This window comes from Canis lupus, chromosome 13 (assembly GCF_048164855.1).
Source record: "Canis lupus baileyi chromosome 13, mCanLup2.hap1, whole genome shotgun sequence".
In the NCBI taxonomy this organism is placed as follows: domain Eukaryota; kingdom Metazoa; phylum Chordata; class Mammalia; order Carnivora; family Canidae; genus Canis; species Canis lupus.
Window position 1 is genome coordinate 20,164,108 of NC_132850.1, and position 19,296 is coordinate 20,183,403.

General features: G+C 40.1%; 1 long non-coding RNA gene across 7 annotated transcripts in view; it reads right to left on the reverse strand.

The window, feature by feature from the left end:
• LOC140602765 (uncharacterized) overlaps positions 1 to 19,296 on the reverse strand; it is a 258,405-nt gene that overhangs the window by 102,132 nt on the left and 136,977 nt on the right. For all 7 annotated transcript variants that reach the window (XR_012005660.1, XR_012005658.1, XR_012005661.1 and 4 more), the window contains exon 2: positions 9,638 to 9,874. This is a non-coding gene — a long non-coding RNA (uncharacterized lncRNA). The remainder of the gene's footprint in view (positions 1 to 9,637; positions 9,875 to 19,296) is intronic.

Sequence of the window (19,296 nt, forward strand, 5' to 3'; positions counted from 1 at the left end):
CCTTCTGCTTTCCCCTGTATAAAAATCCTGGGGCTTGGGGAAAGGGGAAAAACCAGAATAGTTAAGTGGCACCAACACCTCATATCCATTGAGCTAGCTAGAAATTAAATGTGCCTCGGTGTAGCAATTACACAACAGTTCACAGGCATACTCCAAAGGCGCCGTCTCCTAGGGGGACTCCTAGGAAGTATTGACAGAAACACAGAAGGCTGGTGAGGAAGGCACAAGATGAAAAGTGAGGGAGCTCAAAGTTTAGTACTGGCCATTCAACTTCTGACACAAAGATAATATACAAGTAATATGAAATTAGAAATCATCATCTGTGAGATGATAGTTTAGCTATTTCTTATAAATATGCATGCATGATCTAAGACTGTTCTGTGTGGGATTTGTTCAGCCATGATTTGGGTCCCTTGACGTAGAGCAGCGGCCAGCTGTCCATTTTCGTAAACAGTTTTATTGGAACACACCCATGTTCGTTTGTTTATGTAATGTCTGTGGCTGCTTTCAGGCTGTTTCAGGCAGAGATGCATTACGACAGACACCATATGTCCCACAAATGCTAACATATTTACTAGTTGGATCTTTACAGAAAAAAACAAAAAACTGATGACCTCTACGTAAAGGGAACCATCATCAAAACTCCTTCACCCACATTACCAACACAACACAGAGTCCTACTGACAACTCCACACTGTGGTATCTGCAAGGCGAGTCCTGCAAATCGATAACATTCGCTCAGCTTCATTCATGGCCCCTCTTTGAATCGCTTCACATCTTTGCTGGAGAGGACACTTCAGAGGTTGCCCAGAGTGTGTGGCTGTGAGCTCAGAAGGAAGTTGAAATGCAGCCCATAATAAAGGCAAGGCCCAGAAAAGTAGTGGGTTCATGAGGAATCCAGCTCTGGGTAGTGAGGTAGGCTCAGAAATGGATTCTCTTCATAACACTGTTTTGCTCTCTGTTTATGCCAGGCTATAGATCTTTTTAATGCAAAAGCAGTTATTTCAGCCTGAGGTCCAATCTTTCAGCAGGAGAGTTTCTAGGCACTGTTTCTTTCACATTATTCAAGCTGGTCCTACTAATTGATTGCCTTTTGTTTAGAGTCCAAAACAGAACATTATCCTTTTCATCAATTTTCTCAGCAGTCTGCAAAAGTACTATTTATTGCATATAAAATTCTACTTAAATAACATTCAATCATCTCTCCAACAAATTTCAATGAGCAATGTTCCTGGAGATGCTTAACAACCTGTAATGCCTATTCATTGTGGGGAATGCTTCTAATGACAAATGGCCAATGTAGGAACTCTTTAGGCTTATAATTTCTTTAGATGAATTTTCTTGACAGTGCTGAAAAATGAACACCATTCTTGCAAATGAGTGTATCATGCGTTCTCAGCAGCTATTCTTAAAGCTGCCTTTGTTCAGACTGTATGAAATAGGATGATAAATCAATTGCATGGTGGGTTTTTTTTGGGGGGGGTAGGGAAATATAAAAATTCTGTAGGGCATACATATGAGCATTACATTTAATATGTTTATATTTTTATTTAAAATGAATTTCATTGAAAGCTAGTATTTGTAGTTTTTGCTCAGTGTTCCCCAAATGCTCAGGCTCAAAAAAGGAAAGTATCTGTTATCCAAATCTGGTTGTTGCCATCTCTTGAAGTGGAGCCTGATAGGACAATTCATCTAACTGGCCTTAGGACGTAAACTTCATCACTAAGTTACTCACATACATATCATACTGCCTATGAGGAAGTATTTTAAATAAATGACAGGCAATGGAATATACACCAGCTTTGCAGCACCCTAATACTTGTATGCACAAAAATCTAATTGGGGGGACACTTGGGTTGCTCAGTGGAGGAGCATCTTCCTTCAGCCCAGGGTGTGATCCTGGGGTCCCGAGATCGAGTCCTGCATGGGGCTCCCTGCATGGAGCCTGCTTCTCCCTCTGCCTGTGTCTCTGCCTCTCTCTCTCTCTCTGTGTCTCCTGAATAAATAAATAAAATATTTTTTAAAAAATCTAATTGGGTACGGAGAAGGGAAGGATCTATTCAGCCTGAGGTGTTAGGAAGGCTTCGCAAGGAAGCGATATTTTACTAGAATCCTGAGTTCAGCAAGGAGAAAAAATTTAGGCACAAGAATTCTAGGCTGAAAGGATAATGTGCACAAAAGCAGGCAGACAAAAACAGTCATGCACGATCAGCACCTTGAGAAATTCAGTGCAGCTGAGACATGAACTGAATGTGGGGGCAGAGGGGACAGGTGAATGAGGGAATCTTTGGCTCAACAAAGGACAAGTGGCTCAGACTGCCTTTTATTCTTTCCTGCTCTTTTTATTTCTAGCAACATGACTTGGTGGAGAGAACACAGTCTTCCTGGCCAGCTTCGTCACATCTTGGTCATTCAACCTTGGGCAAGTGATCTGTTGGGATTCATTCATTAAAGTGTTGATTCAAAGACCTGCCGAATCATCGCATCAAAATACAAGTTTCCAGGCCCCCTCCCACACCTCTTGAATCACCCTCTGGAGGTGGCCCCAGGAAGTGAGCATTTTCAGCTCCCAGTTTGTGAATCACCACCTTAAATACAATATTGTGTGGAAGAAATCACCTTTGTTAAAAATATTCTCAGTGGGTGTTATTTCTTTTGGCCTTCTCTCTTCCAAGGAGGAAATAAAGAGCAGTAACCTGAAGACTCTGAAATATTTAAAACAGAAAACCTTTAGAATCTCAATTTAGCTGGTTTGTGGCATTTGCAGGGGGAGGGAGAGATTATCCGAAGGTAAGAGACTTTTCTTTCTTTGAAGCTGTTCCTGTGATGTGAATCAAACCATTCATGCAGAGAACAAAAGCACTTTTGACTTCAAGGGCCAGTTAAGATGGTAACTTAAATAAACAGGGAGGAAAAGAGATATGACAAAAGGTCAGCTTAGTCATAGCTTCTTGAGCTTCAACCGAAGTAGTGCCTGAGGCTGAACAGCTAAATTGCATTTGCAATTATCCACCCTTCCAGAGGTTCCTGGACTGAAGTCACCAGATCTGTAAAGTCAGTTCAGAGGGAGGTCTGGGAACTATTTTCAATATTTCAAAATTTACAGCGCAGTGCTTCTCAAAGCACGGTTCAAGAAACATGAGATCAAACCACCTTAATAATGAGGACCGTGCTTAGTAAACACGAAGATTCCTCTGTCCCAACCTAAAAGATGGTATTTCAGAGTGTTTGGTATGGAGCTTGGAAATCTATATTTCTTTTCAAACACCAGGTGATTTTGAGAGAACTCTTTTTGTGATAAAATTAGCTAAAATATCCCCGAGTAACATCCCCATTTTCTCTGCTTTAGCTGACATGATCAAGCCAGCTTAGCACAGGCTAATCAGAATTTCTAATGATCAGATGCAGGTCTTTAATTAATAAAAGAAGGAAAATGAGTTATTATGTAATAACAATTTGCTTAGTAGTGAAAAATCTATCCAAACATGAGTCAAAAAAACTTTCTTTTAAAAGAAATCCTTGATAGTAAAAAATTGGAAATGACTTACATTTGACAGCTCTCCTCCCTCACCCTTGGCTGCATATATACATTTTGTCTAGAATTTTGATAGTAGAAAAATACTAGTGAAAGCAATTTTCTCCCCTATTTTCCCACTCAACATCTCTTCCCTCACCCCCTCCCTTTCCACATGCCCCCTTTTCTTAAATGAAGACAGCTGTTCTAGTTGACATCTGAACATAAACCTGGGGTCCTATAAGGGAAACCTACACTTCTGAGCACTTCTCTGGAGAAAAAAAACACTCCCACCATTTGGAATAAGAGTTTTTTCAGAGCCAGCATTGTTAAGGATTTGCCACATGATTCATGAGGGTTTTCTCTTAATTTCCATTATCAATAGAATGGCTTTTGGGTATTCTCACTTGAGCACTTACCAAAAGAGAGAGTGAGAGACAGAAAGAGAAAGAGAGAGAGCTAAAATTTAATCCAATATTATTTTTTTCCAATATTATTTTAATAAGCATAGAGTCATGTGATTCTGTGAATGTAAATTATAAAACACAAGATTCCATCAAGTTCAAAGGTCCTTAAAATGCAATAAAAAAGACATTTACTTAGTTAAGAGCTGAAGAAGTACAACATCAAATCAAACAATGTGAAGATTATAGACTTCCCTGAGTATAAAATTAAAGATCTTGGCTATGAAACCACCACCCCTCCTGCAGTTATGAATTCACTGACACAGCAACTATAATAGGGTTCCATCAAGATTGCCAAAAAAAAAAAAAAAAAAAAAAAAAAAAAAAAATTTTCTCGTTAGGCAACCATAAGTTAATTTTTCCAAGCAAAATTACATGGAAAGATTGGAAAGATGTTTCCAACCAGCTTAAGCCAAACTGGTTAGGAACAACCATTGGTTCCTTTTTGGTGTAACAGTTGCAATCAGCTACTCACCTACAACCTCAGCACTCTGCTATTGCAAAGGTGAGACTTAAACCAAATTCTATCCCACACTTACAGATACGTTTAGAGATGAAGGGGAAGGGTTAGCAAGATTCACAGGCTCTTCACTGAAGGTAAAGGCTGTCTCAAATGTCTTAGCCAAACCACATACCTTTAATAACTCCAGTTCCACATATAAAAACATATTTCTGTCATCCATGATGCTAACACGTCACCACTTCAAAATATTCCTATGATTATGTGAATTAGACCAAATGTTTGCTGTTGATTGGAGATAAAGATAGCTGAAGCTTTTGTAGAAACTGCCTGTGGGATTGGATCTCTCTGACCACACGTGTACTGACAGCACTTGAGTGGAAATACCTGCTCAGTGCTGGTGTTTATCCCTAGAATTTAGCTTAAACTAATAGCCACACAAACATGCACACTTACATTTCAATGGGGAAGGAAGGGGGCACGATGTAATTATTTCCATAGTGCTGTGTGTCTTAATCTTAGGAATATTTAAAATTACGTATAACATTGTTGGAGGTGCCTGGGTGGCTCGGTCGGTTATCTAGCTCAGGTCATGATCTCGGAGGTCCTGGGATCAAGCCCTGTGTCAATCTCTGCATCAGGCTCCCTGCTCAGTGGGAGTCTGCTTCTCTCTCTCTCCCTCAGCCCCTCCCCCTTCTTATGCTCTCTCTCTCTCTCTCTCTCTCTCAAATAAATAAGATCTTTTAAAAAATTAAATTAAGTATAACATTGTGTATCAAAACAAAAGAATATTATTCTCTGAAGAAAGCGGTACATATTTGGAATTATTTGGGGGGGATAATGTTTAATAAAGTGTATTCTACTAGAATAACAGGTCAGCCTGTTTATCGCAATTTAAAATATATGTTTTAGAAATTGATTTAGATTTGTGAATTTAAGTTGAAATCTTACTAAGTTCATATTCTGTATTAGAACTTTTAAGCAGATTCGAGTTTGCCATATTTATAAATGTACTTCTTAGATTATTACAAGAAGTACTTAAGTACATAGAAAGCTTTGACGTCCAGTTAGATAGCCTTTTAGAAGGGTTCAAATCTATTAAATGTAACTTAAAATGTTTAAGGGTGTTTAAATGACTAAATTTTAATGGAACCAAATATTATTCAAAGACCCCGTCAAAGTAATTGCTAAAATTCATTAGATAAAGATTTCCGAAATGAATTGAAATCCAACAGGACTGGATTTTTTATTTGTAACTTCACTAAATTGAATATTAATTTCTCTGAATTAGAATTAAAATTGAAATAGTTTTTCCGAGGCACAAAGCTCATTTTTGGGGCACCAAAAAGTTCATTATTAACACCATTGAACAAACTCTCCTTATCACTAAAGATGATCTAGGCTTGCATCAAAAAAATTGAAGAGTCAGGGAACTCCATTCTGTGGCCTGCAGAGTGAGTCACAGTTTTATTAGAATCCATGTTCTAGGACTAGACTGTGGTGAGAGAGGTCATCTAATTCAATCTATCGAGGAAGAAACAAATTGAGACCCAAGAAGTTTGACTTGTCCAACATACTGTATAAGCCAGTAGTGGGGCCAGGATCAAATACAGGTCTTGTGACTCCCAACCCAGCATTCTTGTCAATGTTAATGAATATTTTTTAAATGCTTACTATGAAAGAGGCACTGTTTCTAGACCCTGAAGATATAGCAGTAATGAGGACAAAATTCTTGGAAGATGGAGAAGATGATAAATACATATATAAAGGAGAAAATGTGAGTTGGTGATAAATCCTCTAAAGAACACAAGAGAAGATGTCATGAAGGGGAGTTATACACTCAACAGGTGGTTGGGTTTGGGCTGTGATACTTTTATTTAGGTTGGCCAGGAGAAAAGTCACCTACCCGGTATTGAACTTTGAACTGAATGGTGAGAGAGGGCTGTCAGGTAAAGAGCTGTGGGAAGAATATTTTAGTCATTACAAAGTATGGCAAGTACAAAGAGCCTGGGGCAGAGCAGAGTTTGGGAGATAGAAGAGTGAACCCTGGGACCTGAAGGAAGGCAAAGTTGTTTGGATTATATTCTGAATACATGATGGGGCCATTGGAGGATGCTAAGCAAAGAGTGGCATAAGCTGATTTACCTTTTTAAGGGGTAACCAGCCAGCTGCTGGGAGGAGAGTGTCTGTAGGGGTGTGAAAGTAGGAACAAGAAAACCAGTTGGGAAGCTGTTGCAATCCTCCACATAGTATGGAGGTGACTTAGACAAGGATGGTAGTATAGGAGACGGGAAGAAATAGTTAAACTAAATACTCATGAACAGTCAGTTCATGAATATATTTTGAAGGTAGAGTCTACATTGCTTTTCTGTGATTGAGAGACATTTATTGTGTCCCTCTGATGATATCCTAACAATGGTAAGTGACAAGGCAGTAGTGAAAATTGCTCAAAATTTGGGATCCTCCTATTTTAAGATATCAGAAGAGAACATCATTTTTAGGTTAATTCCAAATGGACGGATCCCTAGCCCCAGACAGAACCAATGTCAAATCTCCTCATCTTTCAAAGACTCCTAGGAGGTGGTAGTGCTGTATTGAGAGCTGTATTTTACATGTGATTGCTCAAGAGAAATCTAGATAAAGAAAAAAAAAAAAAGACATTAAGGAGAGACAGGCTCAGATCCAAATCTTGGCAACCAGCTCTGTGACTTGAGCAGGTTACCACAGCTGGTAACTTGAGCAAGTTACCTAATTTCTTTGGATCTTGGTTTTATTGTCTGCAAAATGGTCAGAGTTTTAAATATCTAAAATACCTCACACAGTGCCCGATTATGCTTGTACCAGGTACTCAAAAGGGCAAGTATTAGTCTTAACTTGTTCTCTGTGACCTCTGTCATTTTTCTAATACCAGAACCAGGTGAACGTCAGCCTTTTGAGCTCAGAAGTAAGCATATAACATAAAGTAAGGATATAACATAAAGCATTTTATCAAATCTTAGGAGATTTCAGAAATACTGTACATATCTTCTGCTATGTTTCACAAATATTTAAATTAGATGGGACTTATTACAGGCTGGCCTGAAACTGTGACTTTATTTAAAGTTGGTCTCCTGAGGCTTTGAAATTGCCTACAGCCCGTAATGTTAAACATCTTCTTAATTAAAACTTTCATTCTGAGAAAAAGAATCTAGGATAGGGAAAACCAGAATGGGTTCCCTGGCCATTGAAATTATCTAGAGCATAAAACAAGGGTCTCAAGATCAAGGACCATTTTCCCAAGTTTAGTGGAGATATTTTCAGGCCCTCATGCAAATCAAACACCACTAAATTAAATATATTTCTGGGTGTACTATTCAGACAGGTCAGTTCAGCCCATTCAGGCCTCTTTTCCCAGCAGAATACCTATAATTTGTCTTATATACTTAAATGCTCCCTTTCTGGCATCTTTAACTCTACAATTAAAGAGAGAATAAATCATGTGATAATGTGTTGGCTCTGTCCACAGATATCACCACCTTTAGTTTTCAAGGTCTTCTGTCAGACTCTGGCCTTTTAGTTTTTTCTTTTATCTTAAAGGTCAAGTGCATCTGCCTCTTACAGACACCAACAGCTCTGCCAACGGCGTGGTTAATTTTCAGTTGTATGTCCGTTAGGCTTTCTTGCCCCTCATCCCAGAGCTCCACTTCCGCTTAGGGAATTCACACATCTTTGATCTTTTAGGAATCTTGAAAACATTATTAACGAACAGAACTCAAACGCCACCCATATGATGTACTAGGACTGAGATCTTTCCCATTTCAGAATCATAGCGCTAAATAAGCTGTAGGAAATTAGCCGAGAGAAATGACAGTGTCACACAGTTCATGATCACTTTGATTCCAGTACCTTATGTGTCACATCAAATTAGTCAGTGTATAGTGATCATTACTTAAGGTGGTTTTTAGTGAAATTCCCCCCCAAAATACTGTGTAACGAGATTCTATTGTCCTGATAGTTTTTAAATATGTCTGGTGCTATTTTGCACAAAAAATAACATCTAATACTTACATGCTATTGACTATATGTTGGTCACTGTTTTGAGAATTTTATATATATGAACTCATTTAATAATCATAAAAATTCTTTCTTTTAAAAGATTTTAAAAATTGTATTCATGGGAGAGGCAGAGACCTAGGCAGAGGGAGAAGCAGGCTCTCTGCAGGGAGCCCAATGCGGGACTCGATTCCAGGACCCCGAGATCATGACCTGAGCCAAAGGCAGCTGCTCAACCACTGAGCCACCCAGGTGCCCCTAATCATAAAAATTCTATAAGTAAAATACTATTATTATCATTATCCCACTTTATAGAAGGAGAATTTTGAAACAGAGATTCATGTACAAGGTCACCAGTTACGCAGTGAAACTCAGTCAGACTGATTCCATAAATGAAGCTTTTAGCTTCTACACCAGGGTTTCTCAATCTTGGCACTACTGACATTTTAGATCGGCTAATTTCTGTTGTGGGAGGCTATCCTGTGCATGGTAGGATGTTCAGGAACATCCTTGGCCTCCATCCCCTGGATGCCAATAGCACCACCCCACCCCCTGGATTATGACAACCATAAATGTCTCCAGAGGCTGCTTACTGTCCCCTTGGAAAGGGGGGAGAGTCAAATCAGCCCTTCCCACTGCCCACTAGGAATCACTGCCCTGCACTGTACTGTCACTGCACACAAAAAACCAAAGCAGAAGTATGTTTATTTTTTGTAGAAGAAAAGTTAGGCCTATCCTTGAAATTCAAGGATTAATATCATCATTAATCAAATAGCTCCTCACCCAAATAAAATAAATACTGATCCCAATCCCACTCTGCTTTCCTTGTTCCTTCTATCTTTCTTCTTCCTACATTGGGAAAGTTCCACAGGCAGGTAAGCTGTTGATTTCACTCTTTCCTTCAAGTCTGTGACAGAGGCATTGAAAGAGGTTCATAACTTTTTAGGCAGTAACTGAGGCTGATCTAAAAAAACACCACAGCACACCTCAAGATCCTTTCATGATCCTGAAGGTATGAAGAGGCAAGCACCAATAGAACTTCATTCCCTTTCAGAAAGGAAACTTATTTTCCTCTTTGGATCCATAGCAGGGTATTGCTGCCTTATTCTCTAAATAGTGGTTTAAACATCAAATGGTTTGTAGGACTCTAAAGGTTTATGTGCTCACCTGGTATATTCAGGTTTTCTCTGGATGTTGTCTGCAGGCAGGTATTGAGAACTTGCCACTTTTTCATACCTCCTTGGTATTTTATGAGATTAAATAGGTTGAGTTGAAAATAAGAAAGACTTTTCTTAGCTTTTCAAATCTCCATAACCAAGAGGATGCCTTCGGTAATCTTGGAAACTCCTGCCAGAGTGAACGTGTCTCATGGGCAACGTCTGGTGAGTGGGTAGGAAACCGCACCTGATGGAAAAACAATGGTGGGGTTGTTTCATGGTATGTGTTTTCCATGGACTCAACCCAAGCAAATCACACCATACATAAACCATCAGCCAATGTGATATCTTTAAGAAATCAGACTATGCTCAACTAGAATAAAACATCCAACCATGTGTCATCAAGCTTTCGAAAGCTCTTACACTGTTAGAATTTTTTCTTGAGGTAATGATTTTGTTTGATATTGGTGCAATACGCATTTATTGAGTATCTGCCACGTGCTTGGAACAATTATGCTTTCTTCCTCCCCCCCCAACTTCTCTGGCAGCCACTACAGTGAAAATATCAGTGAAGTAGAAACCAAGAGATCGCAGGTTCCACTGTTCTGTCTGCTAACAATAAAGTTGCAACCCTGAGTAAGCTTCCTTACTTCACTGAGCAGAAGATCCTTCAACCTTAAAGTGAGAAGGTTGAGTTGTTAGATAAACAGTAAGGTCTTCTACAACTATCCAGTTCTATGGTTTTCTAAGTTTATTTTTTAGCTAAAACATATTGAGCTCCTATCATGTGCCAGGTACTAAAATTCTAATGCTTTATACGTATTATCACATCTAAATTTCACAACAACCATGTAAGGTAGTTCCTATTATCTCCACGTTAAGGATGAGGAATAATTCTATTTATTCAGATCAGTGCGCTGCTTCATCAAGAGAAACTCTACCATTCTGGTGGATGGAGAATCACACAAGACAATGATCAGCATAAGGGCAGATGTCCTGGCCAACTCACTGACCTTGGTCAGCACTTATCACAAGTCCCAGCACACCCAGAAAGTCAATAAATACTGATCAAATATATAAATGAAAGAATATGGTTTAATATCTTTTTATCAAGTGTATCAGTAAGGATTGGAAGTATCATTTGCAAGCTTAGACCTCATTTGAAAGCTCATATTCTGGGTTTTAAAACAATTGAGGATTTAGTTGTCACATCAGTTTTTGATGTGTTGAGATTATCTTTTCCCAGAATTTTAAAAAATAAATGGATTCAAATGATGGAGGAATTTTAAAAACAAAGTATTCATCATGGCTTCTCACTAATAACTCTAGAAGGTGTGAGAGTTTTCATTTTTCTAATCCTGGTTCATATAGTCAGGACATGTATTTTTTGTGGGATTATATTTACTTGCAATCTCATTTTGCAGTATCCCATACTCTAAGCTTTACACTCAATTGCCTCTCACAGGCCAAGCAATCTTATATTGAAACTTTTCATAGAAAAAATGTACATTTTTGCAGCTATCTCAGAAATCATGCTTTTATCAGACAAAGTAGTAAGGCTCTCTGATACACTTGGTAAACAATGAAGAGGAAAAAATATTTTAGATGAGGGAAAAATCAAGTTACATAAAATAAAATGATACTATATTCTTTTGATACTTCATAGAAGTAAAAAATAAATTATGTCAGTAAAAAAGATCAAATGATGACTCAAAAATCAATAATTTGTTGTTCATTTTCTCCTGTTAATTATTTCCATTTGGGAGTAATAACATAAAGAAAATATTTTAGGGTCTATGTCAAGGTAAAGTTCAAAGTTAACCACTGCAGGATAAACATTTAAAAATAGTGGGAAGAGGGGTCGCCTGGGTGGCTCTGTGGTTGAGCGTGTGCCTTTGGCTCAAGGTGTGGTCCCAGGGTCCCGGGATCGAGTCCCACATCGGGCTCCCTGAGTGGAGCCTGCTTCTCCTCCCACTGCCGATGTCTCTGCCTCTCTCTCCTTGTGTCTCTCATGAATAAATAAAATCTTTAAAAATAAAAATAAAAATAGTGGGAAGAGTAATGGAGTGAGTAATATCCAGACTTTATTTCTAAGAGTTCATCTCAAACATTAAAAAATAGTCAATCCACAATGATTTTATATTGTCAGTTCTTATAAACATTATGCACAAAAATGAGGCCTGTTCCATTTGAAGACGTGTATTCCCAATCTATAAATTTTTATGCAGACATATACCTGTATGCCACTTACATATCATGTAGAAGGACCCAATGCCTTCATAGCAAAGCTTTTTATTCCTTTTAATTTTGATGATAACTCACCAATCAAAAACGTAAAAGAAAGCAAAATTCAAAGCTGAACAAGTTGGCCTTTGGGGGGAAAAATTCTCTATGCTATTTTTTCATAGAATGTTCAAGCTTTATTTGGTTCACTCTCTGAAGATTCATTCCTTAATAAAGCAATTTTTCATAGCCACAGTGAACCCTTACGTGTTTTAGGAAAATCTAACCTAGATTTCCTGAATAGAAAATATTCAATAAAGGATTTGGATCTGGTTTAAAGAAACTTGGAAAAATAGCATTTTCTACTCGCCCATATATTTAATTATCTATTCCTCCCAACAGATATTTATTGGCTGCTTTGTATTACAGGTGCCAGGTGTTGTGAGTACCATGATGAATAAGACATAGACCCTAGTCTGGAGATGATAGAAAAGATCAGTGAGGAAGATCCAACAGCTATCCTCATGTCATAGTATTATGACATGAACTAGGTACCCAAACTTCCGGGGCCTAAGAAAACTTCCCAGAGGAAATGGCATCTATACTGAAATCTAAAGGACCAGTAGAGGGAATCTAGGGGAAACTGGGGAGAGGGGAGTGGGAAAGATGCAGGTAGAGAAGTTGTTTCAGGTAGAGGAGATAAGATTGTCAGAGGGAGCATAATGCATTCTAGAAACTACAAGCAATCTTCTACTACAGGATAAGGAGATGTTTGTTCCCATTACTGCATCCTATTTACAACCTCTTTTTTTGAAGTAGATAGCATAGTTAAAAGAATTTCTGTGAAGTTAGGCTGTATTTGAACAATTTTTTTCTTAGTTCTCAAATTTGGTGATGTACTGTTTCCCCTTTATTCATCTCATGACATGTTCTCCTTCGCCCAGTGACCCCTACAGTCTGGCTCCTTTGGAATCTCCAGTTGCCTTCTGACTATATCGTTCTCAACATTGAAGGGCCAATGAGACTGGACAGAGGGCTGGTGCTATTACGGTGGTGCTTAAAGTTCAAACCCCAGCTGCCTGCATTTTTCTGGCCTGCAGAATTCCACTGATCTCCTAATAGGAAGAAAAGGATTATGAGATTAACTTGGGGATACCATTTCCAGCCTACCATATATAGTAAGAGGAAGCAATTAAATGTGACTTCTATGACAAACTTTCAGTTTGTTTCAGGCCAGACTCCCCACTCGGATGTCTGTGTGGAGGGAGGAACAGAGGTCTTAACCATGTAGGGGAGATCAGGGGTATATTAGCACAGCTGAGGGCTATGGAAGCTAATATCCTTTTGAGCCTCCTGGCACAAACAGCCACCACAATGGGAATGAGGCACAAAACAGTTGCCCAAGTAAGAAAGCCAACATCATGGGGACTATGCAAGTGTAGCTTCCACAGGTAGTGCAGAGAGTCCTTGAAATGAACGGAGCCAGTGTTAGGAAACACTCCTAATCATGCTGCAGCTAGCCTTGATTGAGCTGGAAGGAAAAAGAAAGAAAACACATATGTCGGAATCCTATCTTTTTTTTCAAAGCTCAACTGTTCCAAGAAGCTTTCCCAAATGTATGCAAACAAATTGGTTGTCAGCAATATTAAATCGCAAAGGTTTCTTGGGTATCAGAAGAAAGACAATGCTATTTCAAGCCATTTCCTTCTCAAGGGAAGTGGGTAGACCTGCTAAAGGAAAACTCAAGATTTCTACTGGTCTTCTAATGTCTTCTACATTACCCATGTAATGAGAATTTTATTCAGATGAATGTTTTGAGATTTGTGGTCAGCAAAGGGCGTACAGTGGAGTTGATCTGTGTGCACAAGAGTGAGGAGAATTTAGCACCCTAGAACTATGGAGTGCGGAAGTAGAACTGGGTCTAGGAGTCAATGAAAAGTCTCCAGCTTCAGAAGACCATTATAGGTGGAGATTTACTTTGGGGAGGATAAGCAGGGGCCAAGAACAGCAGGGAAAAACCAACGCTCTGAGGCAGGATGGTCCAAAGAACTTCTGGGAATGGGAATATTAATATTCCATTTTTAATAGCTTGCTTTTCTGCAGTGTAAACCCCTCCTCAAAACTTTAGTCCTCTGTACACTGAAAAGCTGTGAGTGAGTGGCTATTTCTGTGGAAACTGAAAAAGGACAATCAGTTCTGTGTCTGTGTTCAGGTGGAACAAGAAGAATGGTACAGTCAGGAGAGTTTTTAAAAAAAAAATCCATAACACAAGCAGAACCTAGGAACCAGAGATGAGGCCATGAGACAGAAGCCCTCCAGAAATTTGCATATTATCTTGTGTCATGAATCTGACTTTCTCAATTCTAGAATGGGGTATGGAAAAGGTAACCTTATCCAGATTTTAGGGACAGGGGAGCTGTCACTCGGGTACTATAGTGACTCTGCTGAGGTCTTTATCATATAGTTTAAAGGATGCAATAAGAATCTCCTAATCGAAACATCTAATAATTTCCCATGGCCTGTGAACACAGTGTGACATCAACATTATCATTCCTTTAGGCTGAAGCATTAAAATCTTCTGTTAAAATGCAACCACAGCCTCATACCCATTAGAATGGTTACTAACGACCAAAATTCACCACAAGAAACCAGAAAATAACAAGTGTTGGTGGAGATTTGGAGAGGTTGGAATGCTTGTGTTCTGTTGGCGGGACTGTAAAATGATGCAACCACTGTGGAGAATGGTATGGCAGTTCCTCAAAAAATTAAAAATCGAACACCATGTGACCCAGCAATTCTATTTCTGGGTGTACATTTGAAAGAATTGACTAATTCTCAAATATTCATACATCCATTTCATAACAGCACTACTCACAATAACCAATGGATGGAAACAACCCAAATGCCCAACAACGGATGAAGGGGTAAACAAAACATGCTACGCCCACACAGTGGAATACTATGCAGCCTCAAAAAGGAAGGAAATCCTTCCCATGCTCCAACATGAATGAACCCCGAGCCAGTCACATAAGGACAAATACCGCATGATTCCATTTACATGAAATATATAAAATAATCAAATTCATAGACACAGAAAGTAGAAATGTGGTTACCAGGGCTGGGAACAGGGGGAATGGGAGCTGTCTAATGGACACAGACATTCAATTCTGCAAAATGCAAATGTTCTAGAAATCTGTTTCACAACAATGTGAATATACTTAGACATACAAACTATACACTTCACAATTGTTAAGATGGTAAATTTTATTATGTGTTTTTTGCCACAATTGAAAGCAATGCTCCATACTCTCTATAACAAGTGATTTTAAACCATCAGATTAGCTTCATTGCCTTATAGACAGATATGTCAGTTTTGATAAACAAGAGAGAATGAGATCTGGGACAGGGGGATGTCAGGAAAAGCAGGCTTAGGGAACCAACCAGAAAGAGCACAGGCCCAGAAGCTCCCCGGCTAATGTGGGAGTGGAGGGAGTGTTCTAGGGGCTTGCGAAAGGGTGTAAGCAAAGAGAGGGACAGGCCTGAGAAAATGCACTAAAGACACATTTTCTTTTGCTTCTTCCTATTTTTCCTAAAGCTGCTAGCCTTGGGTGACCTCAATAACATGCAGGCAGGGAGAGCTTGCCTCTGCAAAGGCTGCCCTGAGAGACACTAAGAATAACACGACTTGAAGGGCCCTTCTGGCAAGTGCATCACAGCTGAGTTTCCAGAACCACAAAGACAGACTTCAAACTTCTTCCATTAGCTACGGACGCACCCTGCTGAACTTTGTGGACCCAGCTGGTGGTTATTTTTAGGCACGTTCCTCTTTCCATGACTGACTGGGAACTGTGAAGTATGGACGGAGAACTGGGTCTAGGAGCCAAGGCAAAGTCTCTATTTTCAGGAAACCATTACAGCAGGCGAGAAACTTTGGCCCAGAAGTCTTCAGGGTTCCTGTCTCTTGGTTAAAGGCTAGGAAGTCTGTTGATCTTAGTCAAGAAAATACACATGACCTTGGGACTGAGGAAGACCTGAGATCCTATCAGTCCCAAATGGCTTCAGCTGTGCCCCCGGAGCCCTGGTGAATGAAGTGTTAGAACTTTCACCTCCAGTGGGGTGATTCCTCAGCGATGGACTCCCAGAGCCCTGCCTGGGCCCACCTAGGTACTCACCCACCTGCACGCAGAACTCCAAGCCTCGCATTGCTCATCTTGCTTTTCTCTCCAGTCCCTGCCTGCCCTGCACCAAGGCCAGCCTTGCCTACCACGGAGCTCTGTCATCCTCCCAGAGATGCCAACTGAGCAGCTCAGTGTATTCTGAAGGGAAGTACAGGGTCTTCTGAGAGCTTTCCCTCAGGGAGCACGGCGACACGTATTAGAGCCTGAACTGCAGTCTGTGCACCCAGGTATGTAAAGGATTACGCACTCGCTCTTTCTACTTGCTTTAAATCCATTTAATTCTGACTCCAAGTCCCATTCCTATTGGACGGTGAAGAAGTTGAACCTTCAGCTTTCTTGTTGCTCCCTCCTGCAAAGGCATAAAGCCCTGAGGTCTTGCCCAGCTCCAACGTGGGAAGGCCCCTCAGGTTGTCAGACATGAGTCCACACTGCATGTGGCTAAGAGACCTGTGGTCCCTGGCTCTGCTACTCCTTTGCCAAGGGCTGAAATCCTATGCGAGCTGGGAAACACACTGGTAGAACCCAGCCACCTAAGGGCGCCCTCACTGTTTGTCAACACTTCCCTCCCAAGACTGTGTCACCTCCTGAGTTGAAAGTACAAGTCCTAGAGGCAGGATCTCTCCCTCCCTTCCAGTTCCCAGAATCTCCCTCCCAGGCTTATTGCCTCCCACTCACTACCTCCTCCAGGACACCTTTCAACCATTTAAGATTTTATGATAGAGCCTTGAATTTCGTTTAAACATTTTCTACTTACACCTTGACAAATCCCTGAGATAAAGAACTACAAAGCTTAGTCAATTTAGAGGTTAGGATCTCCATTTGAAATAAGGCACAGGGAGGTTACATGACATACACAATATGTTGGAGGCAAAACCTGGACAAGAAGCCAGCTGCTGATTTTAGGCGTGCTCTTTCCATGACACCACAGTATGGCAAGTTAGAAAGCCTGCAGCAAATGCTGGTTTTGGAAACAGCAGACAAGAAACTGAAGGTTCACTTGTGTTTTATTATCAACAATGGGGATGCTGAATAAGACCAGTTAGTGGTGGGCAGAGAGCCAGCATTCACCGATTAGATCTTCATTCTTGTGGTTACCAGCCAGTGCCATCCAGGGAAAGCCCGAATCTGGAAAAGATGCCGTGCTGCCAAGGCAGACAGCACCTGTGTTTGCCTATTCCTACCGCCCATTTTGAGCAAACAAGCAGTGACTTGAGGGAGGCGGGAAAGAGGACTCAACCTGGCATCTAGTGAGGCCCAGTTCTGCTGGACATGCACATTCCTCTTTCTCCACCTGGGACTAGATCATTTGTGCCTCATCAGAGGCTCTCCTAACTAGATATCCAATTTTGGAGAGAAAAGTTGATTGTGTTGAAGTCAGCTTCATAAACTGGGGGACAGGGCTGGTCTCCTACTATATCAGGAAGGGTGCCCTGTTTGCTTTGATGCCTTCTTAATTCCCTTACAGAGCATTTCACATCCCTCTGGATGCCTCGCTTTCCTGTGCCCAATATTGTTATACTGCCTGTCGCCCTTTTACAGTCCTCCTCCCATACCTATAACTGTCTGGCACCAGCTCAAGCACAAAAATGATCTTCCCTCCTTGTCCCCAACCAACTGCCATTTTCTGGATGTCATACTGTCAAGAATGGAGTGGTAGTGATAAATAAGCTCACATAAATAATTCAGTCAAAAATATGAGTCGTATGAATTTTTTTATGTAAAAGAAACACTCCAGTGGTGTATAAATTCTAGGAACTTGAGAATTTTTGTCAGCTTTGTTCACTGCTGTGATTTGATAGAAAATTACCCCATTAAACCATCCAAAACAAAAAAGGCTGGTAGTAATAATAAGGTTTAAAATGAGACTCAAGAGAAATATTTACTTATGTTTGCCAGGTTTGAAATGTAACACATTATTTTGGTATTGTTGAAAGTCTCAGTAATAATAACAATGATGAAAAAATACTTTTTCAGAAGTGACCATAATTTCTTATTAAGTTTACCCCTAACTGATGTGCATTCAGAAAATAATATATTAAACTTTGAAAGACATAAGGCAGAAGAGACAAGAGAAGGTCAAGTCATTGACAGACAAGAGGACTTCTGGTAAAATGAATATGGTCTGAGGCAGAATTTTCCAAACTTCCTCTCATGAGTGTTGTGGAATCAGTGTAGTGAGTTTTAACCAAAACTTTTCTTTCTAATGGTGTAAAATAGAAAGGAACTAGATGACATGGAAAGAAGAGGTATAGAGTGGATTGCAATGGAATGGAACAGAATGGAGATAGCAAGATCTGTAATTTACATATATAGTCCATAGTAGTATGTATACTATAAACTGTAATTACTCTGGATTGTGGTCTAAGATATTTGAAAGCTGTAAGTCTAAGGCACCAGTTCTTAAATTCCTTCTAACCTCAGAATTTTTTATTGGAAGCCTAATATATAAAATAGACTCCAGCAAACCTGCTGTCACTGAAAGCACTGGGAAGAGATGAGATTTATCTCTGTCAGCTCACTGTAGTCCTTCCTTTGAGAAGCAGAATTTGAAAATCACTGGCCCAGAAATGAGACCTTATTAGTTCTCTCAGCATAATCATCAAAATTGATGCTTAATATTGAAGTTTGAAGGAACCAATAATAACATCTTCTTTCCCATCTAAATTCTTTTTTTAAAAGATTTATTTATTTATTATGATAGACACAGAGGGAGAGAGAGAGAGAGGCAGAGACACAGGAGGAGGGAGAAGCAGGCTCCATGCCAAGAGCCTGGTGTGGGACTCGATCCCAGGACTCCAGGATTGTGCCCTGGACCAAAGGCAGGCGCCAAACCGCTGAGCCACCCAGGGATCCCTAGATTCTAAATTAATTTAGAGAGACAATGGAGTTAAGCAGATGAGGATCAAGTACCAACATACTACCACCACAGGCTAGATTGGTGAATGCAGCGCAGGTACATGGCATCAGTGGGGTTCCTGAGCTGCACTGCAGAATTAACAGGCACATGTCATCACAGCAGCACTAGAAACCTGGAAGGCCCCAATCCCACTTTACCTCCCACTCAGAGGCAGAGGCTCTGAACATACAGGCCCATCCCAGAAGCAGAGGGGAGAGGAGGGCTAAGCTAGGCAAGCCCAGCTGAGAGGAGCCAGGAATAGGACATTAGTTGGATCCCTCTAAAAGGAAATATGAAGCTGATGGAAAGGAGGATTGTCTCCATAATACTTAGCAAGAGGAAGTGTACTTTTCCTTCCCGCACTTACTGAAT